Source organism: Topomyia yanbarensis, chromosome 2 (assembly GCF_030247195.1).
Source record: "Topomyia yanbarensis strain Yona2022 chromosome 2, ASM3024719v1, whole genome shotgun sequence".
Lineage (NCBI taxonomy): Eukaryota > Metazoa > Arthropoda > Insecta > Diptera > Culicidae > Topomyia > Topomyia yanbarensis.
The window spans coordinates 130831538-130858172 of NC_080671.1; the positions used below are offsets into that span (position 1 = coordinate 130831538).

The window sequence follows — 26635 nt, forward strand, 5'->3', positions numbered from 1 at the left end:
TTCCTCCGTTTCTTTCATCACCCCGATCGCTGCCCCGTCTGATGATATTTTTATTCTGGACGACTTCAACTTACCTGGCTTGACGTGGTGCCAGGATTTCTACGATTGGATATCAAAAATTCGGGCTTATCAACAATGCCAGTTGTATCTTGGATAACTACAGTAGCGTAACTCTTCGGCAAATTAATAATATCATCAACGAGAATGGACGAACATTGAACCTCTGCTTTGTAAGTGCCCGTGACTACGTTCCGTACTGCTGCCCGCTCCGACTCCTTTAGTCCAGCATGTGCCCTATCATCCCCCACTACAACTTGTACTCGCTGATGGTAACCTAGAAGTGAATTTTGAAGACGTGTCAAGCTCTATCGTCTACGATTTTAAAAACGCTGACTACGACAGCATCGTTGGCACGCTGTTGGATATAAACTGGGACGAAAATCTTAACAATGGCGACGCGAACGAAGCAGCGATGACGTTTTCTAATATTTTTAACTACCTAATCGACCGTCATGTGCCCAAACCAACAATCAGTACCAATCAGCACCCTTCCTGGCAATCAACCGTCCTTAGACGATTAAAAACTGCCAAACTAGTTGCATTTAAAAGATCCTCGAAACATAAGACACTTGCATTACGAAACCACTACTTTCAACTCAACCACGAATACAGACAGCAAAGCATTCTTTAGACACCAACGAAACGTCGAGCGTCATCTGAAATCTAAGCCCAATTCGTTCTGGAAGTATGTGAACGAGCAGCGAAAAGAATCCGGTTTATCATCTTGTATGCCATTTAATGGAGTTTCAGGTCGCGACACTAAGAAAGTTTGCCAACTGTTTTCCGACAAATTTTCAAGCGTTTTTTTTCGACGAGAGCCTTCCATCATAACAAGTCGCTCACACCTTCTCTAGGACGAACCATTAACCGAATTTGCGTCGATAATTCTGCTATTCTTGAAGCTAATTCCAAGCTGAAAGCATCTAGTTCCCCTGGCCCAGATGGCGTTCCCTCGATTTTTGTCCAAACAGTGCATCAGCCGACTTCTTCAACCACTTCGGTCTTTCTTCGTACATCATTCACTACTGGAACAATCTTTTCCTGTCAGAAAGCAGCGCACATGTTTCCAGTTCATGAAAGGGGGAAACAAATCAAACATCATCAAATATTTATCGTGGTGTTCAAGTGCCGTATCAAAACTATTCGAGCTAGATGTCTTAGACTCTGTTTTTTCACTGCAAACACTGCATTGCAGACTACCAACACGGTTTTCTGCCTAAATGATTTACAACGACAAACCTGCTCTCGTTCACAAAATATGTACTCGATAGATTCGCTGACGGATTGCAAACCGATGCTACTTACATGGATCTATCTACGGCCGTCGACAAAATCAATCATGATATTGTAATAGCGAAGTTGGACAAACTTGGTATTCATGAACAACTTCTGCGCTGGTTTCGTTCCTACCTCGATGCAAGGCAACTCCAAATCAGCCCTAAAGACTGTCTATCTGCACCATTCCTCACTATATTCGTCATCCCACAGGAAAGCCATCTCGGTCCAGTAATATTCCTCATCTACTTTAATGACGTCAGTATCCAACTACAAGGACACCGCCTTCCTTTCGCCGACGATATGTAGTTTTTTTCGACAAATACGGGATAACACCGTTGTCGAGTTTCTTCAGAGTGAACTGGAGAGTTTTAGTACGTGGTGTGATCTAAACCGAATGGTTGTAAACCCAAGTAAATGCTCAATAGACCGCTCCACATTTTGAAAAAGTTTTGAAATATACACGGGTCAGCTGAAATTTTTGTTCTAGGTGTGAATTTAAGAACTTTCGCCAAAAATGGCCTCATTTGGACATGATTTAGAGGTATCTCCAATCAAAAATCGTGTTTTTGCTATGTTTCCATAGTAACATCACTTACACTCTGATATAATAGGCCCTACATGCCCACATATCATCAAAGGTTGTTCCTTACACATATCTTAACATGTTTTAACAGGTGAACATAGCTCTAATCGCAATAGAAAATTTATTAACTGGATTTTTATATAGAGAAGAATACCAAAACCAAGAAAAAATACTATTAATTTTCTTTGGTTTTGATATACTTTTCTATATGAAAAACCAGTTAATAAATTTTCTACTGCGATTAGAGCTATGTTCACCTGTTAAAACATGTTAAGATATGTGTAAGGAACAACCTTTGATGATATGTGGACGTATAGGGCCTATCAAATGAGAGTGTTAGTGATCTTCCTATGGAAACATAGCAAAAACACGATTTTTGATTGGAGACACCTCTAAATCATGCCCAAATTAAGTTATTTTTGGCGAAAGTTCTTAAATTCACACCTAGAACAAAAATTTGAGCTGACCCATGTATATTTCAAAACTTTTTCAAAATGTGGAGAGGTCTACTGCCCATATAAGCATAAGAGTCTCATATGGATTTTTGTCCAAAATGAGATATCTGTTGGATTGTATTCTGTATCACCACTGAATCATAATGCACAAATAAGATTACTAGGTTTGTTCAGAAAATATTGAAAAAAATACCAAAACGTGGTTGTCCCATCCATAAGGCTCAATGGAAAATGTAAATCTTGAACAGCGTTTTTCTCGGCTTGCTGTTTTTCAATATGGGACTCTTATGCATATATGGGCAGTCTAATGCTCAATTGTTACGATTACGTGGAAACGCCGTCCGATTCAGTTTAACTACCATTTCCTCGAATCTAGCATTCCAAGACACTCTCACGTCAAGAATCTCGGAATCATCATAGATTCAGCACTAACGTTCAAACCACATACTTCATACATCGTAGATATGACAGCAAGGCAGCTTGGGTTCATCTTCCGAATAGCGAACAACTTTAGGGATGCATACTGTTTAAAATCACTATTGCGCGTTGGTTCGCTCTACACTAGAATGTTGTTTTGTTGTTTGGAATCCGTACTACCGGAACAGCGTTGACAGAATCGAGGCTGTCCAATGCCGGTTCATACGCTTTGCACTCCGACATCTTCCTTGGCAAAACAGATGTCAGCTGCTAAGCTACCAAAAACTTATTTTGCTTTATTTTGGTTTTAGATGTACATTGAAAGATAACTTCTTAAGCTATTCTCGTTTATCATATTGTCAGGTATTTCTAAATTGTACATTATAAATCTTATAAAAATTTTTTTAGTAATTGTCGTTTGCTGTGTTGTGTTTCCCCATTTAATTCTGGATATTGAAGATTCCTGAAATTTATATTATTTCGCCGTGTAGCTGCTAGAAGGTATTGTTGTGTAATCTGACACATATATGCTTTATTTCGGCAGCTTGAAAACTTGTGCTCCAGTGTTTCTTGCTGACCACAGGTTGTACAATCTGGATTCTCTCTTCTGTCTTGTTGAAATAGAAGGTCGTTGTGATTGAATTTCCCGTGAATTAGAAGAAAGAAAGCTGATTTCTCGTCGGAATTTAGTGTTCGACAATTTGAGTTTTTTCCACACTCGCCTCCAGTTCCGGTTGACCCGCGTTGTCACACTAACAGCTGGCAGTAGTTGTAGCTGATGCTGATAAATTTCGTTGGCTGTTGATTCTTATTGAAAACGTTTTGGAAGGCTGCCTAGTATTGAGTTGATTGTTCGAAGGTGGCTCATGTCAGCAGGGATAGATGCTTGCTGTATATATCGATCTATTGGCGGCACACAGAGGAGTATTTGACCGAAAAAGCTGGCCGAAAGTCATATTTTCAAAAACCATTATCAAGGACATTATATTATATCATAATATTCCCTAGTGATTTCTGCATTAGGTGGCAACCACGTTGCGTGTATTTATTAAAGTTTGGCAACGCTGTTCACTGTTAAAGGTAGGGGTTTTTTTAATACTCCAGGCTGATTTAAAGTTGCGCGTGGAAACAAAATTTTCCAAACATTAGTGATTCGAATTGTTTCGACTCAAATATCCTATATTTTTAATAAACCAAGGTCAGGATCATATTTTGGTGTAGATGGATCCATATACTCTAAAAAATATTAGTCTTATTAAACTTAAATACAAAAAAAATCCGCCATTTTCTCACTTTTCAAAATTGAAAAAGTTCATGTTCCCAATCCGTCCCAGTGAAAACTCTTATGCCCTGATTAAGTTTAGCCCAAATACTACTGGATCGACGAAAAAAAACTTGCGCATGATTGCTCCATTTTGAATGCGAGCTATTGGAAAAATTTGATATTTTTGACATTTTTCCTCGTTTTATTACATTGTCCATGCTAAGTTCAAACTTTTACAGGGATATTTCTTTTCGAAATAATGTGTAATTCTTGGCAAGATTTAGGTTTAGTTAGCTGGGAAACGAAATGATGGTTTTATTGAACCGGAGCGCTCCAAAGTGCTTCGAATCGATTAGTTTTCGTGCAGAATTGAACTACATATGTTGCTTCAACTGTGTTCCGAAATGACTCAGTTGGTGCCGGTGGTTCAATAAAACCATCATTTCGTTTCCCAGCTAACTAAACCTAAATCTTGCCAAGAATTACACATTATTTCGAAAAGAAATATCCCTGTAAAAGTTTGAACTTAGCACGGACAATGTAATAAAACGAGGAAAAAATGTCAAAAATATCAATTTTTTCAAATAGCTCGCATTCAAAATGGAGCAATCATGCGCAAGTTTTTTCGTCAATCTAGTAGTATTTGGATTAAACTTAATCAGAACACAAAAGTTTTCACTGAGATTGGGAATATGAACTTTTTCAATTTTGAAAAGTAAGAAAATAGCGAATTTTTTTTTCTTCTTTGTATTTAAGTTTAATAAGACTGATATTTTTTAGAGTACATGGATCCATCTACACCAAAATATGACCCTGATCTTGGTTTATTAAAAACATAGGATATTTGAGTCGGAACAATTCGAATAACTAATGTTTGGAAGATTTTGTTTCCACGCGCAACTTTAAATCAGCCTGGAGTATTAAAAACCCTAGCTTTGACAGTTAACAGCGTTGCCAAACTTTAGTAAATACACGCAACGTGGTTGCCATCTAATGTGGCAAACACTAGGGAATATTATTATATAATATAATGTCATTGAAAACGGTTTTTGAAAATTTGACTTTCGGCCAGCTTTTTCGGTCAAATACTCCTCTGTGCGGCAGGATGTTCCTTGTTCTGATGAAACGATTTACGAGTAGTGACTTTGCCTTTACTTCAGGGGAGTGTAAACCTAAACCTCCATTTCGTTTTGGTCGGATAACGTCGATGAATTTTACCCTCTGTGCTGGAACGCCTGACCACAAACAGAATCCAATTTGTTTTGGGAATATTGCCGCATATTTGTTTGGTAGATTGAAAATGCACGCCATGTACCAGATTTTTGAGCTAATATATGTGTTTAATAATACCACTTTTTGAATGAGATTGATCAGTTTTGGTCGATTCATCCATAGAAGTGCGTTTACTAGTCGGTAGATTCGCTCCCAATTGGCAGAGATTGTTTCTTTGACTGAGTTTTTGAATATAACACATAATATTTTGATGGATTCTTTTTTGCTGAAACCACTCCAATCTCATATTCCCACTCCTATTTCCAATGCTTCCGTTTTTAAGAGATTTAACTTTGCTCCTGCAGCTCTCCCAAAAGCTTGGAAACACTCTTGTGTATGAGCCACTTTCCCTGCACAGCGGATGATTACTGTGATATCGTCAGCATAGGCAATTACACATTCTCCCTGACCGTTGCATATTTCCGCGAGTTGATCCAATAACGGTTGTAGATACATGACGAAAAGTAACATACTCAATGGATCGCCTTGACGGACCGATCTTTTTATATCAAATGGTTCAATTGTACGATAATTGATTCTCAGGTGCGATCTAGCGTAACAGGTTAAAGATTCCATGAAGTCTACAAATCTACTATTGATTCCCATTCTCCTGATAGTACACGATCAAACGCACTACCAAGATCACATGCTATCACAATTCCTCCTACTCGCTCGTGTTTTGATATGCCGATATGATCACGTATCGAGCATACTGCCTCAAAAATTGTTCTCTTTCCGTTGCTGCATTTTTGATTTTCTGATAGTATTCTGAAGGATATTACTTCTAATCAGCTTTTTAATATACGGCTTAGAATTTTGTAGTCAACATTCAGAAGAGTTATGGGTCGAAACGAATCAATTCCGCCGTTGGCACTGCCTTGCTTGCGAACCAATACAACAACTGCATCTTGCAAGTTTTGCATCAGTGAACTCGCTCTTGATAATCGTCCATGTTTTCAGATAGAACTCTCTAGTTAGTCCATCCTTGCCGGGTGATTTGTTTGCTGCAGATCCTTTAATCGCAGCTAAAACGTCTTCTTCACTGATGTTTTCCATTAACATTCTGTTATCTTCATTGTCGTCCATAAGAGTTCTGGCAGGATGGAAGCGTTCAGTCGGTTCAATATCTTCAGCGGTGAACAAATCCTTGTAGTGCTGAAGAACACACTCATGTATTTCAGACTGATCCTCAGTCTGATGGCCATTCACGTTTATGGACTTTATGCTTCTTCCAGATTTTTGTTTGGTTTGGTTTTCTAACTGGAATATTGATACATCTTCTCCACTCAAAAATTCATTTCTTATATTTTTCCTTTCTTCCGAAAACAGTTTCTGTTTTTGGAACATTATAGCTTTTATTCAATTTATTTCGGTGGTACGTCCATGTTGCGTCTGGGGACTTGTTACCTTCAACAAGCTTTAGACCCCCTCCGGCGAATATTACGGTATACGAAAAAATTTGTTACTATATTCCATTGAAAAACGGAATATAGTCTGCTGAGATAGACGAATCAGCAATAACTGAAGTTAATACAGCTCGACACTCTAGGTATCCAGAGGTACTGCTCTCGAGCTCTGTTCGTCTCGGACTTACTGTCTGCCTGGGTGGCTTGCCCTACAATCCTCGGATGTCTGGGTTTTCAAGCCCGCGTTCGAGCTCTGCGCAATAAATCACGTTTGCGATTACCGTTCAGGAGAACCCACTATGGTGTATTTTTAACAGAGTGGCGACGGCTTTTGACTTCAACCTGACGAGGAATTAGATTAAATCTAAAATAGTTTCTATTCTAAAATGTAATTAGTTTAAGCAACCACTATTGGGGCCAAGGAATTTGTTGGTGAAGTTACAATAAAGAAACAACAGTGACGATATGTCATGTAAACTTTTAAGTCCAGTTTCTGCAAATACATAGACATTTCCTTCATAATTCGAGAGGATTGGTTTGGTCTGTGAATACTCCAGCCAATGGTGTCCAAATTACACTGATAAATAATTATAAATTCGTAAATATAATGAAATCGATCATGCAATGCACGAATTCATTCGTCGTTTTCTGCAACGAATTATTTTCGTGCATTGTAAATAGTAGGTTTCGTTCATTTCATGTACAAGAATAGCCGCTTGCTGAACGAAAGCTTTCGTAAATGTTACATATTTAATGTACACTGCACGAATGTTATCGTTGATAACGACATTATTTTTCGTGAATGAAACGAAATGTTTTGTTTATTTTAATAAACGTTTGTGTTTATTACGAACGATTTCGTTGGTAGCACGAATTTATTTCGTTTATTTTAGAAAAGATTGCGTATTTATTAGCCTGTTGCTGTTTTCAGTCGATATTTTGGGATCGATGTTTGACAACATCGATATTTTTTAATTTAAAAAAAATCGATGTGGCCAAATCGATTTTATTGTGGTACGAAGAAATGGCTGCTTGATGAACTTATTTAGTTTACATTGCACGAATGTTATCGTTAATAACGACATTATTCTTCATGAATGAAACGAAATGTTTCGTTTATTTTAATAAACGTTTATGTATATTACGAACAATTTCATTGCTCACACCAATTTATTTCGTTCATCTTAGGAAAGTTTTCGTATTCATTAGCATATTATTTCTACAATCGATAAGTTAAGATCGATGTTTAACAACAACGATTTTGTTAACTAACTAAAAAGATCGATCTGGCAAAATCGATTTTATTTCAACCTGCTCACGTCTATTGGGGATTAGAAAGATTGTGGTGTGAAGTAATGGCCGCTTGATGAACAAAAGCACTAGTAAATTTTACATATTTAGTGTACATTTCAGTAATATTATCGTTGATAACGACATTTTTTTTTCGTGAATGAAACGAAATGATTCGTTTATTTCCATAAATGTTTATGTATATGATGAACGATTTTGTTGGTCGCACGATTTTATTTCGCTTATCTTAAAAAGTTTTCGTATTTATTAGCCTTTTATTGCTTCCAGTCGATCTTTTAGGATCGATGTTTGATAACATCGATTTTTTTAAATTCATAAAAATCGATTTTCTTGGGGTACGAAGAAATGGCTGCTTGATGAACGAAAGTTTTCGCAAATTTTACTTATTTAGTTTACATTGCACAAATGTAATCGTTGATAACGACATTATTTTTAGAGAATAAAACGAAATGTTTCGTTTATTTTAATACTACATGTATACTACAAACGATTTCGTTGGTCGCATTCGATCTTTTAGGATCGGTATTTGACAGCAGTGATTTTTTTTTAATTAAAGGGATCGATCTGGCAAATTCGATTCTATATCAACCTGCTCATCATGGTTGAGGACTAGAAAGATTGTGGTGTGTAGAAATGGCCGCTTGATAAACGAAAGTTTTCGTAACTTTTACTTATTTGGTGTACAGTGCACGAATGTTGTCGTTGATAACATCATTTTTCGTGAATGAAACGAAATGTCTCGTTTATTTTAATAAACGTTTATGTATATTATGAACGATGTGGTTGGTCGCACGAACTCTTTTCGTTCATCTTAGAAAAGTTTTCGTATTTATTATCCTCTTATTTTTTCATTCGATGTTTTGGGATCGATGTTGATCAACAATTATCTGACGAATAGCAACAATGACTCCATATTCTATTGAAACTCCTTTGACGTTGGCGGTTTGACGAATGGTGCTCGTAAATATTATAAAGACTTTCGTATATAGCAGCGAACAACTCGTTTAGCTAATGAAGCCATTTCGTAATAAGCCAACGAAAGTCGTTTCGTGGTTTTCACTAAACAATCGTAATGAAAAATAAAAGTGTTTCAATAGAACTACGAACGATTCATTATATGTACGAAAAATTCGCATATTTTATGAAAATTTTCTGTACGAATCTAATTCCTAGCAATTTACGAATATATTCTATCAGTGTAGGCAAACTTGTCAATCGTTCAATTATTTTTCGATTATGCTACCACGTACGAATGGCAAGTCACATTCTGTTAACAATGCACTGTAAAATTCATAGCTACCTGCAGCAATTGAATTAACCTGTTGCATAAATTTCCACTCCAAAATAAACTCAACAGGTTGCATAAAACATTCCGTTCCGGCACCAACGCCATAGCATATTATTGAACCTCTCCCTTCCGCAGCACATTCCAACTCTTAATGGTCGTACAGCGAACGACAGTGAGAAAAAGAAGCACCGGAACAAGCAGCACAAATCTCATCCATACGCTTTGAGGGATTCTGTTGCTACCTACGGCTTTTCACAACAAAATACCCGAACACGACTAATGTACCTGTATATATATTGGAACACAATCCGATTTTCCCCTTTGCGATAAGCAACAGGTGTGAATGTCTACACTTTGCCCGGTCCTTCCGGGAAGCGCGCCGTTTGCCGCCTCTTCAGTGCTACCCATCAACGCAAGGGAATGGCGGAAAAACAGAACATTTATCGATCAACAGCTCAACCTTTGCTTTCCCGGATGTGATAAGCGACAAACATACGAATAAACACACACACAGACACATCGATGGATTCCCGCTCAGGTTGACTGACGGCAGTACACATGTTTGCGAGGACTATGATAAATGGTTTGATTAGATCCGAGGTATTTTGATCTTCTGGTGCGGCCGGAGAGGGGCTGGTAACAATGGCGACACAACCGCACCTTTAGATTTTTATTGATCCGGTCCTCGACAACGGAGGTAAGTATATATGGGGAAAGATTGCAACAACGACGAAGGCTTTTTTTATAACCCACAGATTAGATTTTTGTTCGTTATGTATTTATAGCATACGATCTGTGAATCGAACAGGTACAACAACGCGATCGTCGTGCTTTCAACAATAGTATTCAACAGCTTAAACCTCTCCGTGAAATGTGAACGAGAACATGTGTTGAACTCCATTTGAAATTCTATTTTGCGCTGAACTGTCAGCTTAACTATCTAATAATGTCTATTTAGACTCACAATGATCATGAGCGTCAACTTGACATGCATAAACGCGTGTGTTCAAAATCTTTCTCTCCTCCTCCACTTATTTAAAAAAGGTGGGTTGAAACCATATTACTTTACTATGTTAAGGGGGCGTCTGGTGTGAAGTGCTCAAACCGATAGCTATTTTGTTTATCGATTTTGCAGGCACGCCAACAACGGATCTTTTGTGTAATGTTAAGATCTATTTATACATTCATCGTGAGCGAAAAAAAAAATTTCAGTCACACAGAGCCACATATACGAACGTTCCAAGAGTAGACGTCTAACCATTTCCATGTCGAGGAGCGCCACGACGAAACTCTTGATAAAATTGTCCCATACAGGAAATTCAATAAGATTGTAAAACTTATAGCTATTCGATGAACCCAAAAAAAAATAAAAAAAATCGAGTTTTGGAAAATGGCTTCATGAAAACCAAAATATCTCATATTTTACTGTACAATTCGCTCAATTTTCTTCAAAGTAATAAGGAGAAAAAAATTTTTGTTCGGTTTTCTGTAATTCATCGACAGTCTACACATATTGTGCATTCTCATAAAAAAATTCAATTCAATTCACTGATTAGTTTTTGAGTTATCGTGTTCGCCAATTTTAAAAACGCGGCTTCGAGATAAACACTACTAAAAGGGTGTCCCATATCAAATTGCATCACAGAAAAAACGCTGAAGAAAATAACCCACTTGGCATTTTCTCTTGAAAATTTGGGTAGGAGTAGTTTAGAATGTATTGTTTACACTGCACTTTTATCGCTGTCAGTTTTTCGAAAATTGTTGTCGATAGATTGAAATCTGCGTATGTTACAGTAAATACGCACGATGGCCACCGAGATTGCGGGAGACTATTCTAGAGGTTGAATACTAATAATTAAGCGGATTAAAAGGAAGTAGATTTTTTTGCTCACTACACCAGACGCCCTTAATAGATTTTTGAGTGATTTTCATTCTCGCTATTTCCGTGTTTATTCTTCGTTATATTTTCATGTTGCCTTTTCCTTATTAAAACAAGTATTGACGACTTTTAAGTCAACATATAAAAATTTAAAAAAAAAAACATCAGTTTGGTACCGTAACCCGATGTGACTTTGATCACTCCAAACTTTTTTCGTAGATTGCTTATATAGCCCGAATAGTCTGCTGCATCATTTATATTACAAATGAGTTTTACTTTAAACTGATCAAATAATGATTTGTTATAACTTGTGTATAAAAACTACAAAAAAATCGAAATTTAACTTTACCTGCTTTAGTAAACGTTCCTAAAGTATCTATTACTTCTAAAACAAACAAATCTTAGATTTTAGTAAAAGTAACAATTTTCAAACGAGCTTTTTGTTAGGCTCCAAAGCTATTTGTATGTGCTTGCAATTTTCACACTAACAATATGAATTATATCGTTGACGTAATTCCAAACGTGACATAATTTTATAATTTAGGAAATTAAGAGACATATACGTGCTCCGTTTAATTTTACATGAAAGATGTACTTTCCATGCGCAGTGTCATAAAATTACACTTATCAACATTTTAAACAAACACCATATGTGGAGTAATTCACGAAAGAACTTGGTGTTGTCGAACTCAATCACCTGCTTCTCGAGTTTGTGTCAGTGGAATGTTATACAACGTACCTATGCTGTATTCACATGTCTATGTGAAATTTTTTAAAACTTTGCATCTTCGTGGGGACTCATGTTCGCCGTGGCATATTCGCTGATAATACTGCAAACGCCTTTGTGGCCCCGTCTTAGGAGAACGGAGGTATTTCCATGTACATACGAAACTTTTTCCGAGGCCTGGAACGCCGAGTCTCATATAACAATCGACTCAGCTCGAAAAATTGGCACAATGTCTGTATGTATGTGTGTTTATGTATGTTTGTACAATAATTATCTCATGTAATTATCTCAGCAATGGTTGAACCGATTTTAATGAAACTAGGTAAAAATTAAAAGCTTAACCTGACAATTTGACACTACTATTTTTGTTTTTGAATCCGTTTAAAACTTTTTCGGCAGTCGTAGTCACCGCAATGACGTTTTTGGGAAAACATGATTTCGAGATATTTTAAAATTCAAGTATAAGCCCCGCCTCCTTAAGGGAGTAAGATGAAAAATTTTGAGCTTTACTTTAATTTTGATTTTACTGCTCCGATCTCTATAAAAATTTGCGATAACATTCTTAAGAACGTGAACCTGGGGGTGGGCGTAGCGCAGTTGGTAAATCGATTGCCTTGTACGCAGCACACCTGGGTTTGAGTACCGACCCCGCACATAGGGTTAGAAATTTTTCATAAGAGATTTTTCTAACTCGAAGAGGCGCATGACCTTAAGGTTAAAACCTCTAAAATCGAAATAAAAAGTGAACTTTACGATGGAAGAAAAATAAAAATTTCGATTTTTTGGTAGAACTCAACATATGTAACCCCTTAAAAAACTTTTCCGGATGGTTTCAGACGTTCTTCAAAAAGATTCGTGACCGAGTCGATTGTCGATATTTTTGCATAGAAACATTACAGTATGTTATTGAAATGATACATTATAATGTACAAAAGTTTCGATAAATTTGCTTCATGCAAAGTTCTAACCAAATACGCAAAAAGTGTTTTTTTATTCACGCTGAAACCCTCAACCCCCTTTAACAAGCTTTCAAAACTTTATTTAGATTGGGCAAACTAGTTAAAATATGATCTTGAAGCGTTTATTAGGAGGTTTTCATGGAAATGAAAGTTTTAATGCTAGTTTTCCAAAATTAGTCGTAAAAATCGCAAATAGAATTGAACCCATTCATGCCCATGTTGTTTGTGGACAACAACGTTTTTAAACAGCTATAACTTTTGATTAGAGCAAAATTTCCTCACAAAAACAAGTAAGGCTAATAAATGTGACTATTGACTTTCTTTTGATTATTAATAGTTTCAATGACCAGCTCTATAACTGAAGCTATTTCAATTGGTTTGATTGGATTCCGATGGAGTAGTGCTGTCAGGAATAGTTTACGTTGACGACGGAAAATAATTTTTTCATATAGCTTCGTTATGTTGCAATATTATTGAAAATTGATAAAACTTAATCAATTTAGACTGCCTTTGGCCACATTTTCCACGCAATTGGACTATTGTAAATATTCAGTGAGAATTGTATTGAGCATTGGAAGGTAAAAATTTAGCGACTTCCAGCACTGCGAGGGAAGCACCTATCTTTATGAAAAAAGGCTTTTCGTGTTTCTAGACCTCACAGTTTTCAAGCAAAAAGGTAGTAGCACTCGAAAAACATACCTTCGGTTCAATTGTGTAAAGGTTTATACCAACACTGCCGAAATTCTCTTTCTGCCTCGTCCGCATATTTCAGTGGCATTTTGCTCTTTAGATAACCAAACAACGAATGGTATAAAACCGACAAGCGAAACTTATGTATTGTTACCATTGAGGCAATATAAATAAAATGAAAGAAAGCATACACATTTAAAATATAGATTTAAAAATATTAAATGATACGCGTTCAGGGCTAATTGTGTGGCATATCCGACATTAATGCCACCATACTGAACATCAGGGTAACCCTAATATAATCTAACACATACACATTCTCAATTACACATCACACGATACTATATATTGTAAATATATTTTAGTTCTGATAAGACAACCGAACGCGACAGCCTTTAATCGTCCGAATTAGATCCGTAAACCCTTCGAACCGTGTACCTACATTTGTATACGATTATTAGAAATTATAAAACTTACCTTAGTTTAAAATTAGAAAAAACACCCTCTAAGAACAAAATTTAAACGAGAGGTAGGAGATAACTAAAACATACGCCGGATTCTGTTTTTGCACGCACTTTTTTTGCACGGTTTTTTTTGCACGACTTTTTTTGCACGGTTTTGCAAAATAATGCGATTTTTATGTATAAAATACCTATTTCGATATACAAGTTTATTGATTTGATCATCCCGTGAAAAAAAAACCGTGCAAAAAAAATCCGTGCTATTTCGAGAAACCGTGTAAAAAAAATCCGTGTTATTTTGAGAAACCGTGCAAAAAAAATCCGTGTTATTTCGAGAAACCGTGCAAAAAAAAATCCGTGTTATTTCGAGAAACCGTGCAAAAAAAAATTAATAGGCATTTAGTAACGGTAGCTGAAAATAAATGGCATTGGATATTTGCAATGCAAATGGGGATGATCTGCCAATGTGTAAAAATCGCGTATTTTTCAATTTTAGGAAATGAGTTGTTATTCAAAATTCATGTTATGGTAGTTGAAAATCAATAATGTTGGGCAATGATTTTTATAGGATTGTATGCTTTTTAGATATCATCAAATAATATTCCGATTCATATATCACATCGCATTGGCAATGAAGCAATTGGTATATGGCCAAGTTTCCCCGGGTAGTGCCACTACACAAAGTATATTAATTTTGCTTGTTCAGTTTGATAAGCTAGAAACTGATAGCGGAGATTTTAATATGCAGGGATACGCAATATGTATTGTTTGGTCTGAGTAGATAACGACTGATGTTTCTTTTTACCAACCAATTAGTGATCTCTGATTAAATAGAGCTTTCAAAAAGTTAGGGACAGGCACAAGTCTATTTTTTTTACTGAGATGGGACAAGTTGGCGTTGGACCTGTGGCCTTCGTCTGGTATGATCCATTCTCGTTGGTACGGATGTGTTCATGACTGGTTTGTGGATGAGTGGTCCTACATACAAGTGAATTGATCACTTCGCTTGGGTGGAGATATATGTGAATTCTGCTAGCTGTCGAGCTTGGATATGTTAGCTGGTTCCAAGAAGATGTGCAGGACTGGCACCTACGAGAATGTTGATTGTTTCACTCGAGCTTTGGTTCTTGGAAATAACAAATCGCTTCCTCGGTGTGATATGTTCGAGTTGAATGCTCAGTGGTATAAATGTGCATTCGGTTCGAGCAGATTGAGTCGTTTGGAAGATTGGTGGTCTCCGAGAGCAGATGCGAATAACTCTGAAGTATCCAATAAAGGGAGATTGTATCTGTGGAACTGAAAAATATTGTCACTACTCTAGCTTATTGGTACATCATAACAACTACCAATATCGACTATTTAGAACAGAAATTTTCAAATTCTGTTATAAGATCGAGAAGAAATATAGCACAGTTGTAGTGAATAAAGTATTTGCGAATAAGGGCCAATACTGCTGGCATCTTTTATCATATTTATTAATAGTCGATTGATCCGCTTCAGACCTAGGAGACGAAAAAAAATAATAGGAACAAGACAAAAGGCGGTTCCAATTCTAAATTGTTTTAATATAGATACAGACGACTCAAACGCACTGACAGGAGAAAAATTTTCAGAATTAGACAAATTAGAGGACATCACACTTTTTGAGACACACATGCACAAAACTTTATCGTCCTCCTAAAGATCGGTGTTTAATTGGCAGATAGTCGCCATTTCGTACGATTTTGCAAAGTTTGCCTCGCGGGACGGACCGATATCCACCCGGGCACAGGTTGCAGTCGTTAAAAAAATTAGATTCGCTAAGTGTAAAGTAGCGAATTTTCAGCTTTTCAGGAAAGAATTTTTCATCAAAGTGCAGTTTTGGAAATGTTAATTGCAAATAAAGGGTCTGTCAACATTGCAAAATGACAATTGCTGCCTCTTATCAGGAAAAAGTATTTAATTAAGTAAAAGCCAAGCAATAGGCCGTTGAAAATTGACAATTTCTGACATTTCAATTGCGCAAGAGAGTCTTTGTATCAAAATGATTTTTTTTTTACTTTTCATGAAAATTCTTTTAATGAGAAGATAACCATTTACATGAAAAAATCGCAAAAAATGACAATTTTAATATTGTTGTCCCAGAATCGAACAATGTTTCTTACCAAACTGTATATGACCGCATACTGTTCGAAAGATCTAGTTTTCTTCGTTCAAAAAATGTTTCAAAACCGAAAATCGGCTGAAAATGACAACGTAGCTAATTTTGTTGTGGCAAAGGTCCCAAAAAAATGTTTTTTTGCTTCAAAATTTCGTGTGTACATTACTTTGTATCGCATTTGCTATACTAGTTCATTTTAAAAATTTAAAATCGCTGTAGCACAGTATAATCTACAAAAAGTTAACAAACTCTAAATAGTTGAAACATTTTAACATTTTAACTATTGCTTTTCAACGGACAATAACTTCTTTTAACGAATAAAAAAAATTACATTTTTCTAAAAAAACCTCCTCGAAAAATTAAAAAACTTCTACTGGGCACATTGACAGCCCCCTTGTGCATTTAAAATGTCCAACAGTATTCATTGTTAAATACGATAACCAAATAGCTGCTAATAAAAAAATTCAGATTTTTTTTACACGGTTTCTCAAAATAACACGAATTTTTTTTGCACGGTTTCTCAAAATAGCACGGATTTTTTTTGCACGGTTTCTCAAAATAACACGGTTTTTTTACACGGTTTCTCGAAATAGCACGGATTTTTTTGCACGGTTTCTCGAAATAGCACGGATTTTTTTTACACGGTTTCTCGAAATAACACGGATTTTTTTTACACGGTTTTTTTTTGCACGGAACGCATCCCCCGTGCAAAAAAAGAATTTGGTGTATTTTGTTAACACACATTTACAAAATACACCCCTGATGCTGTTACCAACATAGAGAATATGCGACGATTATCGCAGTCGCACAGAGAATAATGAAAGGGAATTAAAAGGAGGGAAAAAGAAGAGCTACTGGCTCTGAGCGTTGGGAAAGGTCTATTCCGGTGCAACCATTTGACCAACATCATTGAAACTTTTTATCCAATTATTAAAAGTTCAAGTGAAATTGCCAGTTAATTTATTATACGGTAGCTATTCACTACCGATAAACCAGCGATTCGGTGACGATAGTTCGAATCTGGTACCTTATGTCCAAAAAGATTAACCGATATTTAGCACGGCCCAAAATCCAGTAGCTAACAATTCTTCCTTTCCGCGAAAGGAATAAATCCCATCAGGACCCGAAAATGTACCCTGAGAGCGATTTCTGCGGTTAGCAGAAGTGCGAATCCGCCCGGAGAAAAACCCATGAAAACTGATCGGTCCGGAGAGACAATCACGAGACACTCAAGGGAGGAAAACTATCCGACACGTGTGAAGCGAAGCACGAACGTCCAGCGAGCAGCCAGCGGTCGTCGGGAACCACGCGGACGGTGACGACGGCCACGGCGTATTCCAGCATTCTCCACCCAGCGTAGATCACTTCACTATTTATATACTGACGGCTCTGTTTAAAATGGATATTTTTTGTGAACTCTTTAATTTTCTCTATTTTTCAATAGACTCCTTTTGGTTAAGATATTAAATTATTTTCAATATTCAAGTCCGGTGTTTCTGAATCGGCTGGTGTATAAATAATTGAAATCCATCGACTAATAGCGAAGTCATAGTCGTGCAAATCTTGCATAGTTTCGGTACATAGGAGCTTTTTCAGATTTTAAAATTACACCTAATGCCAGATATAGGGAGCAAGACCTTTCTAACGTCAAAAATCTTCCAGAGCCTTGGCATAGTATAACTTTAGCATCAAAAGCGGATTCGTCGAGGTGCAATACAATACAACATATAAAAAGGACCAAAAGCCTTGACTTGTATTTCATTAGTGCAGTGATATTTTTGAACAGGATCAAAACAAGTTTTGAATTGCTATAGAATATTCAAAACACGATTGCATGTTGTCACCTAAGACAAGACGTGACAATAAGGGGGGCTGTTTTTGTTCCAATTTTACGTCAGAATGGTCCAGCTCCTGATTGGTTGATTCTGACTTTTTGCACCGTACGCAATGTTACTGCAGGGATATCGAAATGATGTTTGGCAGTGTTGCTATATTTATAGGAAAAGAGTGTCATTACTTTTGACAAATAAAATTATTATCGTAAAACAGTAAAACCACAGATAACAGACGTTTAAGCTCGATTCGAATCGTGTGTCAATACCCGCTACTGAAATTCCGAAATACGTTTGGCAAACGTTTGTAGATGACACAGTGATCGATGCAATGCAGTTAGAGTGCCGTCAAATAGGTGTAGCAAACAGCGCAGATGGCAATAGTGAAACACGGATTTCCAACGTTTATCAGTTTGAAAGTATACACAGGTTTTTGAATAAATTTAAAACTGCTGAAATTATGTGGCAAAGTGACACAAGTATTTGTCATGCATTTACCGTATACGTGGTTGATTAACTTTAACAAAAATAAGACAAAGACCACACTATAATCTAAAATTATTCTGAAAATGGCTTAATCAAACCTTATTAAACATCCATGACATTGAAAAACAGTGCCCTTCATCAATATAGTGGATTCAAGATACAAAATATTGTCTATCTCGAGATAATCTAGCATTTCGTCTAGTTCTTGCTATATGGGATAGACACGAGTGCGATCGAAACAAAAACAAACGTGAAAACGTTTTCTCACTCGCACTGATGCAAACAAGATGGGCGCGTAACTCAACGCACGGCCCGGTGGCGCATGGCTGAAAAGTCGCAATGTGGATTTAAGAAAAGATTCGCAATATTGTCGGCATAAAATAAATTTACAAGACTCCATTTGCATTAATAAAAATAGCAACACTGTTCGGAAGATTTCGGCAGGGTGAAAATGTACGAAAAGAAGATTGCCGAAGGAAAAATAAGAAGCCGATTTTCACGTCTTGTCTAAGGTTGTCACCGCTATGAAAACCTTTTAACAACATTCTCATTAATCATACAAAAACATTGTTTGCATTTTTAAATTACTATGTTGAATATATTTGAATCAACGTTGAAAGTTAAAATGGAAACGAGAAAAAACTGTTTTGTGTATGGCAGTGTAATTTAGTTAAAAAATGTTATGGTTTTTTAAATTTTAGGAGAAAATAAAAATATATTTAAATTCCTAGTTTGTAGTACTACTCTGAAGCTATGAAATTATGTTGTGAACGATGTGCAAATAGAAGTCATTGGCAATAAAATCTTGACTCGTAAAATAGCCATGAGTTCAATGAAAAATTCGTAGCTTTGGTGCGCTGGCAATATATTCTTCGGATTTCTCATTACAAAAACAATCTACAATAGCTTTTTTGAGCAAAACAAAAATTTGGGCAGCAGTGAGCTAATGTAACTTTGCCAAATGGAGTAAATTGAAAATCGTTGAATATGTGGAAAGATTTAGAATAAACTTATTGGTTTATGAACATCATCTTTTGTTTATCATAATTACATACATGCCTGTTCAACCGGTAGTTTCGATTCATTACAATATTCGTAGTTCGAGTAACATGGGTTATTCAAATAGCAGTGTGTTTAAAGTTATTAAATTATCTTTTCAGTCATATAGAGAAATAAAGAACGGAATATAATGAAATCAATAAACCAGAATCAAGAAAAAATCTGAGCTTCAAACTGATATGGCAATTGACAAATGTTCTTCCCTGGTATGGTTTCCCGTTTGATTGATTGATTAATAATCACAATAATTCTTTCGAATGATGACGGTACACGAACAAAACGTACCAATACCGGAGTTCGTTACCCCGCTGGATTCGAGTGAACAGAGGAAAGTGATAGGGAGATTCGGTGGCATGGTTATATGGGTTAGAACTAGACCACTCGGTGCGAGCGCATTGCGGTGAACCCTCTTTCCACTTCCGTGCAATGACATATATAGAACAGTTGTGCTTCGCTGCATGCTTTCAGTGTTTACTGTAACATCGATTACTGATAAAGTGATTGGAAAGCCGAAAGAAAAACAATGGGGGTGCCTTTCCGATGGAATTGCATCAGGCAGTGGGACCCCGGGGGTTTGACTGATACGAGTCGGTTTATCGGGGGCTGGGGTGTCTTGCTTTTAGCACGCTATGAACTGGTCTTCTAGAATACATGAACAAGAAAACATTGAAAGTGATCTGAGTACCTTACCAATGTAGGTTCAACGAAGCATTTCCGATGAGAGTCTGTAAGTAAAATAAGAATGAAAATTTACTAAGAATATAAAGATTACACATAGCTGAAAAAATGAATACAAATATTTTGGACCCACACTGATGGATAGATCATTGTTTTCTTGGAGGTCTGTAACAGAAATGTTCTACGTGATTAATTATAATTTCATTGTACCAAATGATTTGAACATTCGTTACCAACTGGAGAGCTATTTGCCGTGTATTCTGTTCGACGTCTCAAATTACGCTCAAATTATAAAAAATTGCAGTGAGCTACACTGCCGTTTTACATTTTGGACGCCATTTTTGACACCTTACACTCGGAAATTTTAATTTTATAGATGAAACCTTAATAAACATTTTGCAGAATAGCGCATAGGTCTAAGTCATTTTACTTCTTCAAAAAAATGATCAAGCATTAGGTACTTTTTGCACAATTATACAAGAGGATCTCCTTAATATCAAATCAGTTCAGTTGATGCATTAAAATAGTTGACCTCCCGCACCTATCGCACCTATATTTTTCGTGCTTAACTAACTTAAATAAATCAAATTAACCATTCGACAGATCTTCATCATTCATTCATTTGTTTTGTTAATTCCAATACAGCTTCAATGTCACTTATATCTAATCTAGACAAATAAACCAAGAAACAATCCATTGAACAAAATTAGTATCTTCTCGATATCGTTAGATGTCGCAAGATTAGCTTTCCCATTGTCCTTTAGAACCGGGTAGAACATTGTCCGTTTACAAAAAATCCCACAACAAATAAAAATGTAAAAAATGCTCGAAACGCCACGTGGATCAAGAAAAATGCCGCAATCAAATGCCACAAGAGCGAACGCGAAAGAAGAATGAGATAAATTGAGTAATATTTTCAAATTTAAATCATTACCCTATCGTCACTTCGGGTGGGTTGATTCTTTTGTCGGAACACGATGGGGCAGGATGCCTGAACAGGCAAAGAACGATTTGATGTGATGGTGACACTGAGGATAATGCGAAGGGACGCACTGGGTGACTGAACTGCTGTTAAATTCCAGCGACGTACAACAGAAATCGGGTGTCACCGAGTAGGAAATTTTTCGGGCATCAAAATTTCGTCAGAGATCAATACTGCGGATTACCATTCAGCTTGAGATGAGTCATTCGAAGAGGGACGTTTTACACTGTGCACCAATGTTTTGATCTCATAGAAAGACTCTCATGGAAAACCCGATTTTTTTTTTCAAATCGTGCCTGCTACAATTGCCAAAGCAGTGGTAGAAAAATGCATACTTGTATTTGGACCCATGAAATGTATCAAAACAGACCAGGATACTGAATACAAGGGAGTATTTGACGAAATATGCAAACTCCTCCGTGTATACCATACATGTTTAACAGCATACCATCCCCAAACAATAAGTGCTCTGGAACGCAACCATAAATGTCTAAATGAGTACTTAAGGATATTTGGAAATGAGCGCAGAAATGATTGGAATGAATGGCTATCCTTTTACTGCTTTTCTTATAATACGACACCTAACATACAACACGATTTCACGCCTTTGAACTAATTTTTGGTCATAAAACTAATGCTTTTGAATTTTGCAACAATAATATAGAACCATTGTATAACTTAGATTCATATCAGAAAGAAATAAAATTCAGATTAGAAGTCACACATAATAACGTCATGCAAACGTTAAAACTAGGAAAAATCAAAAGAACAAACATGACAAACAATAGAATCATTCCTTCAGACATAAAATTAGGAGATAAGGTATATTTAAGAATAGAAAACAGGCACGAACTAGAACCCGTTTATAATGGACCTTTTATTATAACAAAATTAAACATACCAAATGCAACGATAACTGACAAAAACAATAAACAGTAGGTAGTACATATTTCAAGATTAATAAAGTGACAATGCAGATGAAAATAGTATACAAACTGTCTTCCTCTCTATTAGGGCGAAGGGATACAAGATATCACCACATTGAATCAAAAAAAAATTGAAGTGAAAATAAAATCTTTTGTAATCTTTCATGTTTTCCTTTAGGGTAATGGTGTGACATGTGAATCCCACGTATCATCAATTCCCATACCTTTGCTGGTCATCGATTTGTTTTATATGCATAAAACAGACCGACAAACTGGCGCGACAAACAAGTGTCGCTTTATACAGGCCGATGCCCGAATCGAAGGTGCATTCGATACATTTGGCCTTCACCATTAGGCGAGCTATATTAGCTCTCCCTTACTAACCTTCGCGTAAATAGTACTATCTCTTTCCTCTTCAAATGTCTCCCGTAGGTAAAGTGTAAACTAATTTTCTGACAATAAAACAGATTCGTTAAAACCGTCAAAGAGTTTAGTATATTTATTCAAAAGAAACGGACCGACTTCACAATATACTACAAACCAGTGTATGAACAAGAATCATAATAGAAACTAAGCATGTCCAGGGAACAACTATTCCAAAAATTGCAATGTAACGCCAGGTACATTTTAGCGCGAACTAGTTTTTTAAAAACACATTGTTTCATGAATACGAGGATTATTATCCATAATTTCAGGAACTTGGTCACAATTTTCGTAAATCGCTTAATTGATCACGAAATTGTGATGTTTTTTCATGAATTTATGAACGGATTTTTTCGGTGTATTAATCGAAATAAAAAAAAAAGATAAAGAAATAAAACTACTATTTTGGCCAGATTTTGCTTCATGCCATTTCTGAATAGAGAATGCTGGAATAGTCTGAGGCCAATGCATTTTGTCATGAAAGTGTTGCGGATTTTACCAACCAACATCTTTTATTGATTCAATGTATGAAAACAGTTTTAAATATATTTATAAAAATTGTTCTACAAACTTGGTACATCCATAAACATCGAGTTTAAAACAAGTTAAGGATATTGCTGGCTATAGGACTTTAATTTGGAGTACAGAGTCTACGTACCAGCGAACCAGGTTGAAATATATGGCGCCGTTTCCAATTCAAGTTAGACTTGCACTGGTCTACTGAAACACGAGGTAGACTGTTTAAAAGACTAACTTGTCTATTGAGGAATGCGACTCTGATGACCGCCAGGGGGAACATATTTTGCTGTGCCTAGAAGCAATAGAAAAAGGAGGAACATTCCTCTTCTAAGTTTCATTGCAAAGACCAGAAGGTGCATAACCCTAGCAAGAAGCTTCTGGTCTTAAAAAGTTGAGTTCATAAAAGGAGTTCTTTGCACTTTCCATGACATTGTAAATTTCAAGTGATCCCATGTCTCAGCCGGAGAAAGAAACCAGTGCTGGATCATCAAAACTTTCCGACATTGTGGACCGGATTTTCGCAACTTTCAATATTCTGGGCACTCTTAACTGACAACTTTTTTCCCCACAGTAAAAAAATCCTCGAGGCAGCAATTATATATTTCGATGGCTAATTCATCAAATGAGGTCACGGATTTGATCACTGTTCTACAGTGGAATTGCAGAAACTTTATTCCGAAAATCGATTCTTTTTAAATTTTAACGAATAATTTGAAATGTAATGTACTTGCATTTTCCTTCAGAAATATACCTCAACTTTCACGATTTTAATATTATTCGCTTGAATCGAAAAGACACATACGGAGGAAAAATTTTGAGGATCATAAAGCGCTATTCTTTCAATCGAATCGACCTCCGCTAGACACCGGGGGTGGCAATACGCATCTCGATTCGATCAAAATTCTATCGACTCGACCTTATTTCGCATTATGTATTTGAACAATTAACAATTGAAATACTTAGAGGATATAAAATTACCAAAAGGTGTAAAACGCTCCCACGTACTTTGAGATACTTTAGGTTTTATATATTTTCACTATCAGGAACATACATTTTTTGGAAAAAGTATTACTAAATATTGATAATCAATTATCCTACACCAAGTAATAATAAAAATGTTATGCAAATCCCCAAAGGGAAAATTTTGGACGATGCCAAAATTTTTTTTTTGTGCATAAGGGCACATACCTTACATAAAGTACGGTTTTTTGTTTTAGTGTTTCGGATTCTCCTCGTCAGTAACTAGCACCAACTGGGTGTCTAGTTAGACGATGTATCTAAGCTAGTACCCAAATTAGCACTAGTTAGACACTAAAATCCAAAAAGTCACACGTCTTGTGTGAACACTAAACAACTGGCTTATACCGAGTGATGTCTCGATAGTAAGCACAGAAGTTCTGTTTGCCGACGAAGAATATGAACCGAAACTGTCTTGTGGTTTGAAGACCCAAACGCCTGAAATTATGCAAATCCCCAAAGGGAAAATTTTGGACGATGCCAAATTTTTTTTTGTGCATAAGGGCACATACCTTACATAAAGTACGGTTTTTTGTTTTAGTGTTTCGGATTCTCCTCGTCAGTAACTAGCACCAACTGGGTGTCTAGTTAGACGATGTATCTAAGCTAGTACCCAAATTAGCACTAGTTAGACACTAAAATCCAAAAAGTCACACGTCTTGTGTGAACACTAAACAACTGGCTTATACCGAGTGATGTCTCGATAGTAAGCACAGAAGTTCTGTTTGCCGACGAAGAATATGAACCGAAACTGTCTTGTGGTTTGAAGACCCAAACGCCTGAAATTATGCAAATCCCCAAAGGGAAAATTTTGGACGATGCCAAATTTTTTTTTTGTGCATAAGGGCACATACCTTACATAAAGTACGGTTTTTTGTTTTAGTGTTTCGGATTCTCCTCGTCAGTAACTAGCACCAACTGGGTGTCTAGTTAGACGATGTATCTAAGCTAGTACCCAAATTAGCACTAGTTAGACACTAAAATCCAAAAAGTCACATCTTGTGTGAACACTAAACAACTGGCTTATACCGAGTGATGTCTCGATAGTAAGCACAGAAGTTCTGTTTGCCGACGAAGAATATGAACCGAAACGGTCTTGTGGTTTGAAGACCCAAACGCCTGAAATTATGCAAATCCCCAAAGGGAAAATTTTGGACGATGCCAAATTTTTTTTTTTTGTGCATAAGGGCACATACCTTACATAAAGTACGGTTTTTTGTTTTAGTGTTTCGGATTCTCCTCGTCAGTAACTAGCACCAACTGGGTGTCTAGTTAGACGATGTATCTAAGCTAGTACCCAAATTAGCACTAGTTAGACACTAAAATCCAAAAAGTCACACGTCTTGTGTGAACACTAAACAACTGGCTTATACCGAGTGATGTCTCGATAGTAAGCACAGAAGTTCTGTTTGCCGACGAAGAATATGAACCGAAACTGTCTTGTGGTTTGAAGACCCAAACGCCTGAAATTATGCAAATTCCCAAAGGGAAAATTTTGGACGATGCCAAATTTTTTTTTTGTGCATAAGGGCACATACCTTACATAAAGTACGGTTTTTTGTTTTAGTGTTTCGGATTCTCCTCGTCAGTAACTAGCACCAACTGGGTGTCTAGTTAGACGATGTATCTAAGCTAGTACCCAAATTAGCACTAGTTAGACACTAAAATCCAAAAAGTCACACGTCTTGTGTGAACACTAAACAACTGGCTTATACCGAGTGATGTCTCGATAGTAAGCACAGAAGTTCTGTTTGCCGACGAAGAATATGAACCGAAACTGTCTTGTGGTTTGAAGACCCAAACGCCTGAAATTATGCAAATCCCCAAAGGGAAAATTTTGGACGATGCCAAATTTTTTTTTTGTGCATAAGGGCACATACCTTACATAAAGTACGGTTTTTTGTTTTAGTGTTTCGGATTCTCCTCGTCAGTAACTAGCACCAACTGGGTGTCTAGTTAGACGATGTATCTAAGCTAGTACCCAAATTAGCACTAGTTAGACACTAAAATCCAAAAAGTCACACGTCTTGTGTGAACACTAAACAACTGGCTTATACCGAGTGATGTCTCGATAGTAAGCACAGAAGTTCTGTTTGCCGACGAAGAATATGAACCGAAACTGTCTTGTGGTTTGAAGACCCAAACGCCTGAAATTATGCAAATCCCCAAAGGGAAAATTTTGGACGATGCCAAAATTTTTTTTGTGCATAAGGGCACATACCTTACATAAAGTACGGTTTTTTGTTTTAGTGTTTCGGATTCTCCTCGTCAGTAACTAGCACCAACTGGGTGTCTAGTTAGACGATGTATCTAAGCTAGTACCCAAATTAGCACTAGTTAGACACTAAAATCCAAAAAGTCACACGTCTTGTGTGAACACTAAACAACTGGCTTATACCGAGTGATGTCTCGATAGTAAGCACAGAAGTTCTGTTTGCCGACGAAGAATATGAACCGAAACTGTCTTGTGGTTTGAAGACCCAAACGCCTGAAATTATGCAAATCCCCAAAGGGAAAATTTTG

The 26635-nt window shown here is 36.6% G+C and overlaps 1 protein-coding gene across 1 annotated transcript in view; it reads right to left on the reverse strand.

The window, feature by feature from the left end:
* Positions 1 to 26635, reverse strand: part of LOC131679754 (protein dimmed) — a 155574-nt gene that overhangs the window by 91274 nt on the left and 37665 nt on the right. The window contains exon 2 of the mRNA XM_058960499.1: positions 20258 to 20292. The gene's annotated coding sequence lies outside the window, so the exon portion shown is untranslated. The remainder of the gene's footprint in view (positions 1 to 20257; positions 20293 to 26635) is intronic.